Here is a 13,930-nt window from a genome sequence, read left to right as displayed (position 1 = left end):
ATCGGGTTGGTAGAAGAGTGTTTGTAAGGGAGTCTTCGCCTTTCTATGGGAGAAAAAGGAAAGTTACTTATGTTTAGTGTAATACTTGGAGGAGTCTCCAGAGAGTGGACAAAGGTCTAGTTGGACCGAACCACTATAAATTTTGGTATTCTTCTATTCCTTTATTTTTACTGCATTTTTATATTTTGCACTTTATTTTACTATGGTTGAAAGTAGTTTGTAAAAATCTATTTTTATAAGTAACTACATACTCACAGGATCATCCTATAAAAACTTATTAAAAAAGTTTTCCTAAAATCCAAGATAATTTTTTAATAACTAATTCACCCCCCTCTTGGTTAGCCTTGGGATAGTTCTACTAAGTCTAATAAACTACATGAACTCACAAAAAGCTCGTTGAGTAGCTTGATTAAATTAAAATGCATTTAATAATTAATTTAAATTAGTATTATATAATATATTTAAAAAAATTTAATTTAATTTTAAATTAAAAATTAAAAAATCTAAATATTATATAATATATATATATATATTTATTTATTTTATAACTAAAAAAATTTAAAGCTTACAATCGAGTCAGCTGAAGGTTTCTAAACGAGATCCAAGCCTATTGGGATTTTTTTAATGAATTTCAAGCTGAGCTTATGTTAATAAAGCTCTAGTCGAGCTCACAACAAACTAAATAAGCTTAGCTTAACTCCTCCAACAATAGATTCGCTTACACAATAAGAGGGCTAAGATTACCAAAAGAAGTATCTTGTTTTCCTAGCTTTCCATTAAACTTTACTTAAAGGGGAACTATAGGAAGAAACTACAAAGTAAAGAATCCACTGAAACCGATGACTCCCTAAAAAAAATAACTAAAAAACTCTGTATACAATATATAAATGGGTTTAGACAGTGGCGCTTGACAAGTTAGAGCTTCGGTGGTGAAATTTAAATAGACCTGACTAATTAATTTCTTCTTTACATACCGCATTGGATGACAGACACGGTACTGGGTAAACCAATGCACTTTTGGCAAATAGGCACAGCCTCATTTTGGGTAAATTGCTTCCACAACGGATGCTAATAAAATTGATGCATACGGGGGCCTTGAAAGTATGATTTGCATGTAGTGTTCCATGTTAGGTGCTGCCCCAGTTTCACAATTTTGTGACTATAGTTGTTGCAGGTTGCTAATTTTACTGGTCGCAACGCACTTAGAAGCACTTACAACACTAACCTGGTCTTCATTGGAGCACCGAGCTTTCCAAAATTTTAGAGCGGTCGTGTTGCAGATGAAATTTGGCATCTGGGGCATTAGATATTGCCAACATTACAGTGTTAAATTTTGGGTACTCATGGCGTTGTTCAACAACTGTAAATTTTTTGCCTTTCTCAATTTTTATGCCACAAACACAACTCAAACAAACACAATTTTTTAATAATTTAAATATAATAAATTATACAGGCCATTTATACTTAATAATTGATGAAGCTATTTATTATTTGTGGATAAGCATCTTCTTGCTTATTTCTTGTGTTAGTGACCTCTTATTCAAGGCAAGTTCTTTTTAAGCTAATGCTCCATATTAAGCGAGTACTTCTATTCGCAGGTGAGTACCTCTTAGATGCATCCCTTGGGGGTGAGGCTTTGCTTAGGCAATCAGCCCATGATTGAGGGTGACGTGATATCATTGGTTGAGCTCATCTTGAGTGCAGTTCAAATTGCTTCTCCTTTAATTCCTACAAAGCTTATTTGATCTTTTGTGACTAGCTTAGATCACACATTGGCTGGTATGTAAAAATACATATCTTATTCTATTAGAAGATTTGACACAATCAATATTCAAAACTAGTTAATTGAAGTAAACATATTATGTCAAACATATGTGAGATCTTGTAGCATGCATATCTTATCTTAATATATTGAATACAAAAATTCAAATGTATTATAGATTTTAAAAACACATTTAGGGCGTATTTGATTTTTTATTTTTTTATTCTAATTTTATTTTTATATATTTTATTTATATTTCTATTGAAATAAAACATTGCATGATATTCTTAAAAATATATTTTAGTCTTATTAAATATTTGAAATAAAAGGGTGGATGGTGGTAAGTTGGTGATTGAATTGATTCTCGTCCACTAAAGATTGGCCAGTGGTGGCTAGTTGGTGGTGGCCATAGGGGTTGTTAATGGTTGTCAGGGGTAACAATTTGGGTTATGGCTAGCAGCTACCAATGGTGAGTAGGCAATGGCCAACAATGAGTTGGGAATGACTTTGGCAGGACCACTACTAATTCGGTAGCGATTGATAGAAAAAAAAAAAAAAAAAAAAAAAATTTAAAAAAAAAAAAAACTGGCAACTAAGAGGTTGTTGGCTAAACGACCAAAATTAATGATAGTTATTTTTAAAAAAAAATCTTAAATATAAAAAAAATATTTTTAAAATAAAAAAAGTTCAATTAAAAAAAAATAAAATATATGAAAAAAGTATATTCAAGTTAACAATATAAAAAATATGAAGCAAAGAATGTACTCATGAATATAAAGTTGAACATCGAATATATTGTACTTGTTATCAATTAGGGGGCAATTTGGTTGGTTATAAAAGAATGCCAATATTAAATAGTAATGTTGTGTATTTGAAGTACTTTATACTTGTTTGGATGAGGTATAAAAAGAATTACATTGATTTTTTTTTTTTGTTCTTAAAACTAAAATGAATGTAGTGTAAAATTCAAAGATAGTGTAGTGAATGGTGGCGGCTAGGTGTGGTGGTGTTAGTGGTAGGCAATAAAGTTTTAGAGCATTTAAAAACTACCTAAAATTAAAAGAATTCTAAATAAACCAAAATTAAATTAAAATATGGAACAGATGCCCAATTTGTGCAGTCATGGAATAGATGCCCAATTTGTCTTGAATATATATGAATCGGCTAGGATTCAAAGGTTTGGTAAGTAAATCGGCTGGTTGAACAAGTGAGTGGATGTTAAGAACAGTCACTGCGCTAGAGTCAATATGATGCCAAATAAAATGATAATTGATTTCGATATGCTTGGTTCTGCCGTGAAATACTGGATTGTAGGCTAGCTATAGTAGATTTATTGTTATAGTAGAGAGGTGTTGGAGATGTAGAAGATTAGAGGGCCCGATACTTTGCCTCGATTGAGGATTTGGCAACTATGACTTCTTTCTTCACACACCAAGAGATTGGTGTCTTGCCGAGAAAGGTGCAGAATTCGATGATGGATTTGCGATCAGTGGTGTCTCCGACCCAGTCGGCATCAATGTATGTAGTCAGTTGGAGTGTTCCCGAGTAGAAGAGGTAAGCCAAAATTGTTTTGCCTTGTATGTAACGCAAGAGGCATTTTAAGGCAAGGTAATCGAGCACGATTGGATGATGCATGTTATGATAGATATTGTTGGCCGCATAAGCTATATTAGGCCTTTTGATGGTGAGGTAATTGAGCGAGCCAGCTAGTCACTAAAATTAATGAGTCTGAGTATGGATGAGCTGCATTAGGACATTAAGAAGACTTTAGAGTCATCAGAGTTTGGACTGGTTTGTTATGTTGGAAACCCACAGCATGAATCAGATCAGATGCATATTTGGTCTGATGAAGGAAGGTGTTGCCGTTGAAAGTGCTGACCTGCAGACCGAGAAAGTTGGAGATTTCCCCAAGTTGTTTTTGAGAGAATTTGGTTTTTAACTACTTGAGTAGCTTCTCTATGGCACATGAATGATTTCCTATAATGAGAAGGTCATCCATATATATAAGCAAAAAAATTTGAACCTTGTCTTTGACATAGAGTAGGAGAGAATAGTCTGCTTTATTGAAGTGAAAATCGAAGGCAATGAGGAATGAAGTCAGATTGTTGTACCATTCCCTTGGGGCTTGTTTAAGACCATAAATGGCCTTATGTAATTTGTATACATATTTGGGATGTTGAGTGAACCCAGGAGGTTGATGCATAGAGACTTCATCATGAAGGTCATCGCGTAAAAGGCATTCAAGATGTTGAATTGGAGTGTTGGCCAGCTCTTATGAGGGACAACTAGAAGTAGGATGTGTATTGTTGGTATTTTGGCCTATGGACTGAAGTTCATAGTGTAATTGATGCTGAATTCCTAAGTGTACCTCTGTTAGACCAGTCTGGCTTTGTATCATTTAATTTTACAATTTGGTGTATTTTTAACTTTGAAGATCCACCTACACCCGAGAATATTATCATGGGATGGAGGTGGTACGAGTGACCAATTGGCTTTATTTTGTAGAGCTAGAAACTCTGCAGACATTGCATCCTGCCAGTGTTTTGTATTTAACAGCTTGATTGTATGTGTTGGGAATGGGTTCTGAATTCAGGTTGGTGAAGAGGTCAAAGATTTGTTTGGGATAGTGAATGCCCATTTTGAGTCTTGTTTGCATGGGGTGATTAAAGTTTTTTGTAGGTGGTGGAGGTGTTGGTGAGAGAGTAGAGGAAAATGATAAGGGGTGAGTTGAGCTGATAGTTTGAGGAGGTTGTGATGATAGTGATGGCTGGTTGGAGGGTGAAAAACTCGAAAGATTATTGTGAGGAGAATGAGTTTGGGATGAAAGCTCTGGAGGAGGTGTTATGGTTTGGGCATTTTGAAGTGGTGGCAAAGTAGAGATTGGGAGGAGTAAATAAGGTGATTATGGAGTTTCAATATTAGAGTTGGAATTTGTTGAGGAATTGGGAAGATAAATTGATTTGTATGGAAAGATGGTTTCATGAAAGACAACTTGATGGGAGATGTGAATTTTGTTGGTGGTTAGATTGAGACATCTATAGCGTTTATGGGAAGATGAGTATCCTAGGAAGATGCATTCTTGAGAGAGTAGGGAAATTTATTTGGTGTGAGTGGTTGAAGCCATGAAAAGCATAGTCATCCAAATGTTTTTAAGTGAGAAACGATTGGTGGTTTATTGTAGAGGAGTTGGAAGGGCATTTGGGAGGCAGTAGATTTGGTAGGTAGTCTTTTTTTTTTTTTTAATGTAGGTAGTCTGTTGATTAGGTAGTTGTAGGTAAACAGGGTTTCTGCCCAGAAGTGAGATGGGAAGAAGGCTTCAAAGAAAAGAGCTTCGGTGGTGTTAAGTAGATGGCCATATTTATGTTTGACAAGGCCATTCTACTCTGGGGTGTAGGGGGAGCTTAATTGGTGCGAGATTCCTTTTTGAAGGAGATACTGATGAAAGGCTTGGCCGGTGTATTCACCACTGTTGTTCGAGTGAAATGTTTGTATTTTAGAGTTAAATTTGGTGGTGATGAGATTTTGAAATTGTTGGAATTTTAGAAAGGTTTACGATTTTTTTTGCATTAATAACAACCATGCATAGTTAGTATGATCGTCTATAAAAAGAACATAATAACGAAAACCGTTTATAGATGAAACAAGTGCAGGACCTCAAATGTCCGAATGTACTAACATGAAATGTTTTGATACACGAGAGTGAGTATAGGAAAAATATAACTTATGGCTCTTGGCCATGTTACAAGAATTGCAAATAAAACTAGAAGAAGGATTACATATAGACAGAACTATTTATGCTTGGAGTTGTTGAGTCCTGATGTTGGGGTGTCCGAGTCTAGCATGCCAGGTATTGGAATTGATTGAAGTTGAATGAAGAGCTTTGTGGTTGTTAACTGATGGAGTGGGAACAAAGTAGAGGCCATCACGGCTGTGTCCACGAATGAGTATACGATTGTCCTAAAGGTCCTTGATGTATAACCCGTGAGTGTCAAAGGAGATAGAGCAATTGTTGTCAGTAGTTAAATTGTGTATAGATAAGCGATTGTAGGAAAGAAGGGGTACATGAAGTTGCGGATTTTAAGCTTACGAGTTGAATCTAGGAGGGGAAGGATTCCTTGGTCGGTGTAATGAATTGGAAGTGAGCTGCCATTGGCGGTGGAGATTGTATCTGATCCCGTGTAAGGGGTCGAGAATTGAAGATTGGATGCATTTGGTGTGAGATGGGAGGAAGCATTGGAGTTGAGTACCCATTCATTATTGATGGTGGGTAGTTGACTGGTCAAAAGAACCTTGGAGGCGGAGGCAGGGGTTTTGGAGTTGTAATTTGAGTTGTAACGATACTAGCAATTCATGGCAACGTGGCCCATTTTGGTGTGAATTTGGCATTTCAGACGGATTTGTTCGGGTGCTGGAGGTCGACTGGTGTTGCTTGAGTTTGGTCTGAAGGAAGCTCCACGTCCTTTTGATCCTCTGTAGTTGGCATGACCTCTCGGAGCAGCTAAGCGATTTGAATAGAGAGCGGTATGTTCTAACTGGGGATTTGTATCCCGCTGAAGCTCGGCTTGTTGATGAATCTCCTCACTATGGAGGAGTGAATAGAGGATATCTAGATTGATAGGCAGCTGACTAGTGTAGATAGCAGTTTTGAAGGGATTGTAGGATGGAGGCAGCGTGTTCAAAATCTGAAGTATAATATCCTTAGAGTCGATATGCGATCAGACAGCTACTATATTGTCAATCAGAACCTTTATCTTGGCAAGGTATTGCATCATCGTGAGGTCTCACATTTGAACATGGTAGAGCTCATTCTTGAGCTGGATCACACACGACCTGTTTGATGGTTGAAGCCGAAGCTCTAAGGTAGACCAGTTATCTCGAGCGGATGTGAGATTCAAAATGTATGGTAAAACTGAGGGAGATATTGTAGAGAGAAGAGCTGCAACTAGGTTTTGTTCAATGATATTTCGAAGTTTGTATTCAGCTTGATTGGTTTCGTTAAGGGATGAGGAGGGTTTGGGAGTGAGACCAGTGAGATACCCATCGAAGTCGTTGGCTGAGAAAAGCTGTAATATCTGCAGCCTCGAAACAATATAGTTGTCGCTGGTCAGCTGATTGGAAATTATAAGCTTTAGATTAGTCATGAGGAACTTGAGAGGAGAAGGAATAGTGAACTCTGCCATTTCCGCAGACACAGATGATGTCTGCTGTGCAGTGGTCTGAGTCGTTTGGGAAGAGGAGCCTTGTTCGGCCATGAGAAGATGTAGAAGGTGTTGCTTCTATGGCTGTGACACCATGAAGACTTTAGTACATGCAATTAAAGTTAGTAGTAAAGAATAGATGCAAAGAAGATAAAAGCACTGATCATTCCTTCCATTAAGGAGGAAGCGTATGTTCATTGCTATAGTGGGTTGAGTATATATAAAAAGATTGGCCTATAGGAAACGGACAAATGGATAGTTCGTTAGTAGCAGCTTTTACACAGTGTAGTGGCGAGGTGCTGGCTGATAGTGTGTTGTGTGTCCTGACACTTAGTCCCATACAGTACGGATTCACCAGTGGCTACTCCTTGCCCACCCAAGCTGATGTCATCCACGATCTCTCCCTCTCTATCTTTGGAACAATTATTACGTCCTCCGACCGGACGCAGAGGAACGTCCGGTTGGAGGCCAAATCCCTCCAAAAAATGAGTTGTACCGAGCAAATACCGAGCAATACCAAACAATAACGAGGAATACCATCATTTGAAGACCCAATACCGAGATATACCGAGCTAAATCGAGAAATACCGAGTTAAACAAAAGTTGTACCGAGTTTTTCCTAGAAAAACTCGGTACAACTCGGTATTTGTCGGTACAGCTCGGTATAACTCGGTATTGGTCTTCAAAGAACGGTATTTCTCGTTAATATCAAATAATACCTAATTGTACCAAGCAAATACTGAATTTTTTGACGGGATTTTATCTCCAATAAGACGTTCATTTACGTCCTTACACCGGAGGTAATAAAAGTTCCTATCTGTGAGGTCCGTGCCCATTCTCTATTGACCAATACTCTCTTCATTTGATCAGTCGTTTATATTTTGGGGTACGCTGCAGTTCTCGATCTTTAGCTCGCTATCAAACGTGGGCGCAATGGTTGGGCTATCGCTAGCGGCCAGATTGCCGAGTACATTGGGCGGAAATGGGTTTGTTGTCAATTCGTCTCTTTTGATAGTCTTCTTCTAATATATCTTTGGCAGTTGTTGGGAGCTTATGGATTTTTATGGCCTTTTGCAGTCCCTTATGATTGCTTCGATACCGAACATTATTGGTTGGTTGGCTATTTCGTTTGCCAAGGTCGGTTTTGTTATTATTCGTGGTTATTCTCTTAAGCTCCTTTCCTAATTGCATTGGTTTGTTTGTCCCTTGCACATGGCTGGCAGGATTCTTAATTTTTGTACATGGGCCAGTTGCTGGAGGGATTTGGTGTTGGCATCATCTCCTATACGGTAAGCGAAGATGTTGATGCTACTGGTTAGTTGGCGTTACTACTATTTGATTAGTGGTTGCAATTTGTGACTGTGATAGGGTCTTTCTGCTAATTTCTGCACTCTGGTGGTGTGGTATTAGGTACAGGTTTACATAGCTGAGATTTCTCCTCAGAACATGAGAGGAGGGCTCGGTGCAGTTTTTCAGGTTGGTTTTGTGCTCTCTATCTTTTTTGGTGGAGAAATTATCAATGTTTTCTGATTTTTTTTTTCTAATGCAGCTATCTGTAACTATTGGTATATTGCTGGCGTATATCCTGGGCATGTTTGTTAATTGGCGAGGGCTTGCTGTAATGGGTAGAAATAATATAGTCTTATTATTTCACTTTGCTAATGTGCAAACCATGAGGATGCTCTGCTTCCCTTTTTTCACTCAGTTCGAAGATTAGCCAAATCAAAATTTCATTAAATGCATCATCTAAAAGCAATGCTTTTGCTAAACTTTGATAATCCAACTGAAAAAAAAAATTTAATAAACGTTCAATTGCTTGTCCAGAAATAAACACAAATATTTCTATGGCCAACCCTTTTTGTTTATTCTCTGGGAAGCACTATTCGTTTTTGAGTAAATGAAGTAACTCATAATAGATTTGATGTGGGTCTATTGATACTTAAATTTAACATGACGCAGGGATTTTGCCTTGCACAATCCTCATACCTGGTCTATTTTTCATCCCTGAATCTCCAAGGTGGTTGGTAAGTTTTGATTTGTCCATTAATAGCTTTTTGTCAAGAATAAGACTCTTAGCCATCCTTCCCAGTCATTTATTTAAAATACCTTCTCGCACTTACACAGGCTAAAATGGGAATGATGGATGATTTTGAAGCATCCCTCCAAGTCTTGAGGGGTTTTGATGCTGATATTACTGTAGAATTGAATGAAATCAAGGTATTATAATAATTTTCCTTCATAATTTAGTATAGGAGGATTAAAAGAAAGGCTATGCGTTGCTAACTGTTTTACATTTAAATGAGATGCAACACATAGGCTATTAGTGGAGCATTAATATTGACCAGGAACTATCATTATGTAGAGATCTGTCACAACATCGTCAAGCAGGACTGCCATACGGTTTCATGCTCTTAGGCAGAGAAGATATAAAGTCCCTCTTATGGTAATTCTGTTTGTTCCCTATCAATCCCTAATTTTCTTTTATTCACTAGGAATTACTTGTCTTCCTTTATTTGATATAATATTTACTTTTCACTGTTTTGCAGATAGGAATTGGTCTACTAGTGCTGCAGCAGGCAAGTGGAATCAATGGCATCTTGTTTTATGCTTCTAGTATTTTTAAAGCTACAGGTAAATTTTAAGTTGTATCTGCCTTTTCATGATCTTAAGCTGGACTCCTAGCATTTTGGCTTTCTCAAGTTTCCATTGTTGAAGAAGTGGAAGACTGGGATTTACAACTTGGATGCTCTTCCACATCATGCTATGACTCTCTTAACACTATTCTATTATAAATACAAAAATTAATGCTTATTTACTAATTATCTTTAACCCCAGTTCTCTCTCTTAAGATGTGCTGGCTATGAAAAAAAAATGGAAAGAACTTTAGGATGTTTTTTTTTCCTTTTGTTTCAATATATATAAAAGGATGCTGCAGGAACAGTTTGGAGAGTTTTATAGATTAAGAACAGAAGAGATGAGCGAACCCTCCGCACATCAAGAAGATTGTTTTCAGTAAGTAGTTGGTGAAGCATCAGCTGCTATGGTGTTTGTAATTTAGTTATAATATAATGAATTTAACCACAAGCTCGAAAATGCTAAGAATGATGGAAGAGAAGGATACAGCCCAAACACCTAAAATTTTAAAGGGCATTGCCTTTCCCGGGTCTACAATCATGCATCTCAAGTAAATCTATTAAATGGCACAATTGGTACCTGCAAACCAGCCTAAGAAAATGAGAGTCAATAAACAGAGAGATCCTCCCCCACAAAGAAGGTTTTTGCTCCAATATCATTTCAAGTTTATCATTGATGTGGTCCTTCACAGACATGATCAGTGAATAACAACTGGCTTCTATGCTATAAGTACCTCTGCTAGACTCCTATAAAAGTTTGACTAATCCACATTGGCATCCCATAAGATTTGAGTTCATGATGACCCTCCATGTGGTATTTGATGCAATTATAGGTAAGAATTCGACTCACCACGCTGAAGGACTCAATGCTTTGTTGGTTCTCCAAACTCTATCGTTCCAACATCATGTTGTAGGAGTTCAAGAAACTCCTTGCTTAGTTCTCAAGCTCCTCAAAGTCAAAGAAAAGCTACCATGTCCTTTATTTGAGACAAGTTAATGCAAAAAGAAAAAAAAACACTACACTAAGATTGCAAACTAGAAGACAACTTTTGTTCCTTAAAATATAGAATAACACAGATAGCATGTAACAATACTATTATAAAATAAACACTTCCTTACAACTTCAAATTAAATAAAAGACACCATATCTTAAAATTTAAAATAAAGCACGCCTAAACGACACCTTACAACTTATAAAAGTTTGAGAAGAAAGATACATGTGAAATTGATGCAAGCAAAGCTAGATATTTTTATATCTTTTTTTGCTTCCTTGTTGGTAGGAGTGTCAATTTCGGGTCACGTGTCGGGTTTAGGTCGAACCTGAAACTGACTCGGCACTATTCAGGTCAACCCGAACCCAACTCGTTTTTGCAAATGGGACAATTTTTTGGACCCAAACTCGACTGGCTTCGGGTTCGGCTCAACCTGACACAACCCAAATAAATCGGGGCCGTGAAAATATTGCTATTTTTTGGGTAAAAAATGGGTCAATCTTCGCTTTTCGGGTAAAAATACGGGTCGAAAATGGGTAAATCTCCTGTTTCTGGGTCAAAAACGGGTTTTCGTATGAAAACGGGTCAATTTCGGGTCAAATGGTCAACTGAACCCAACCTGATTTTTGAAATGGGTCGAATTGTTGAAGTCGAACCCGACCCGTTTCGGGTCCGAGTTGACACCAACCCGGAATTTTTGGGTCGGGTTCGAGTCGGGTTTTTGGGTCGTGTCAAATATTGACACCTACTTGTTAGCAATGTGGGTATTTATATTTGTATTGTTTTGTCCTTAGTGGGCTTGGCCCATGTTTGCTTATATTGGCTGGTGGTTGTGTATTCCCCATGCAATTTCAGATTCATTGCTGGTTGTTTTTTTCCTAACTAGATTTTGGTTTTTGTTCCCCATGCTGTTTTTTGTTTCCCATAGGGTGGGCTATCAGTTTTCCAAGCAAAATTATTACCGGTGACTGTTCGTTTTTCCCTCCTTAATATTTCCTAGATTAGTGTTTTGTCTATTCAAGATAAGGCTTCTATTGGTTACTTGAAGGGGCACATTTATGTGGGTTGTTGGGTGTCTTTTCTACTATAAAAGGGACTGTTTTGGCTGCTAGAAGGAAATGGTTTTGTGAAGAATGTTTGGAACAAAAACATGCGGGTTTATATAGCTTGAGAGCTATTGTCTTCTACCTCCCAATCTCTTAAAAAATTCGTCTCGGATTTCTACCTACTTCTCTCTACGGTTTCAATTCCACTTGTATCTTTCTTCTCAAATTTTTTATAAGTTGTAGTGTGTCTTTGTTTTAATAATATCGTTATCTTGTTTTTGTTTTTGTATGTTTTAAGAAAGAAAGTTGTCTTATGGTTTGCAATCTTAGCGTGTTTATCTTTGTTACACCAATTTGGTATCAGAACACCTAGGTTGTCGTGTGAGTTTCTTTCTTTTAAAAAAAATGAAAAACAAAGAAAAGAAAAGTCAAAACAATCTCCAAGTTGAAGTTCCTATTCAAGATGATTTTGATCTTGCAGCTTTTGAAAGTTGGCTAGCTATTCCTTGGATTTAAGAGGATAAATTTCCAACAACAAAATAGGTTCCACCTCAAGCATGTTCTTCTAATCCACTTCAGAATGAGCTTCTCAAATTTCTAAGACATCTGTATTTATATGCAGAAAGATATGAAGCTAAGAAGCATCATCTTCATTCCAAGTTTGAACGAGAAAAGGATATGATCCACATGAAGTATGAATCTTTAATTCAGGAAACTGTAGTGGCGCACTCGAAACATCTTGAAAGGTTTGAGTCGATCTGATAATGGGAAGAGATTTTTTTACCAGAGGAGAATTGATGCAAGCAAAGCTAGATATTTTTATATTTTCTTTTGTTTCCTAGTTAACAATGTGGTATTTATCTTTGTGTTGTTTTGTTCTTAGTGGGCTTGGCTCATGCCTCCCTATATTGGCTGGTGGTTATGTATTCCCCATGCAATTTCAGATTCATTGCTGGCTATTTTTTTTCCTAACCAGATTTCAGTTTTTGTTCCCTATGCTGATTTTGGTTTCCCATAGGGTAGGCTATTGGTTTTCCAAACAAAATTACTGCTGGTGGCTGTTAGTTTTCCCCTCCTTGATATTTCCTAGATTAGTGTTTTGTCTATTCAAGATAAGGCTCCTACTGATTACTTGAGGGGGCACATTTATGTGGGTTGTTGGGTGTTTTTTCTACTATAAAAGGAATTGTTTTGGCTACTAGAAGGATGGTTTTGTGAATAATGTTTGGAACAAAAACCTGCAGGTTTATATAGCTTCCGAGCTATTATCTTCTATCTCCCAATCTCCTAAAAAAATCGTCTCGGATTTCTACCTACTTCTCTCCACGGTTTCAATTCCACTTGTATCTTTTTTCTCAAAATATTTATATGTTGTAGTGTGTCTTTGTTTTAATAATATTGTTATCTTGTTTATGTTTTTGTATGTTTTAAGAAAGAAAATTGTCTTCTAGTTTTGAATTTTAGCGTGTTTATTTTTGTTACACCAATTTGGTATCAGAGCGCCTTGGTTGTCGTGTGAGTTTCTTTCTTTTAAAAAAATTGAAAAACAAGAAAGGAAAGTCAAAACAATCTGCAAGTTGAAGTTCCTATTCAAGATGAATTTGATCCTGCAGCTTTTGAAAGTCAGCTAGCTATTCCTTGGATTTAAGAGGATAAATTTCCAACAACAAAATGGGTTCCACCTCAAGCATATTCTTCTAATCCACTTCAGAATGAGCTTATCAAAATTCAAAGACATATGTATTTATGTGTAGAAAGATATGAAGCTAAGAAGCATCATCGTTATTCTGAGTTTGAACAAGAAAAGTTTGATATTTAAAGTAGAAATTTCACCATCTTGCGCTTAAAGCGGATGGTGGGGGAATGGATGATGGACTCGATCAAGATCCCATGGTTTTGTTGTCCCAGGCCATCATGGTCCCTGGTCTACTTAGTCAGAGGAGGTAGTCAACCCAACCTGACAGAAGGATCCTTGTCGGCAGCCATGGGTTGCTTCATCCAAGGGGACCTTGTAGATCTAGGGTGGATATTTGTCTAAGGAGACAAATTTGAATCCACCTTAGCTAACAGAAGGCTTTGTGCCCTGTCGATCATATCCTATTGATTCATATCTCAAGGATTTAATGCCACTAAGGAACGTATTGGCTCTGGCCATAACCGGTATTTCGTGGTGCCATTTGGCGGCAAAACCACTCGGTTCAGAGGGCCCCGGGTTATAACCGTTTATCCTGCGGTGTCATTTGGCGGCAAAACTGCCGGTTAGAGGACACGTACCAATCCTTATTGGCAGGAGATTGTT

The 13,930-nt window shown here is 37.3% G+C and overlaps 1 pseudogene; it reads left to right on the top strand.

The window, feature by feature from the left end:
- The first annotated feature begins 7,815 nt into the window (after positions 1–7,815).
- On the top strand, positions 7,816–13,000 carry LOC110107558 (annotated as a pseudogene).
- The last annotated feature ends 930 nt before the right edge of the window (positions 13,001–13,930 follow it).

The sequence above is a fragment of the Dendrobium catenatum genome, unplaced genomic scaffold (assembly GCF_001605985.2).
Source record: "Dendrobium catenatum unplaced genomic scaffold, ASM160598v2 fragScaff_scaffold_621, whole genome shotgun sequence".
Lineage (NCBI taxonomy): Eukaryota > Viridiplantae > Streptophyta > Magnoliopsida > Asparagales > Orchidaceae > Dendrobium > Dendrobium catenatum.
This window is presented reverse-complemented; position numbering and strand designations above follow the sequence as displayed.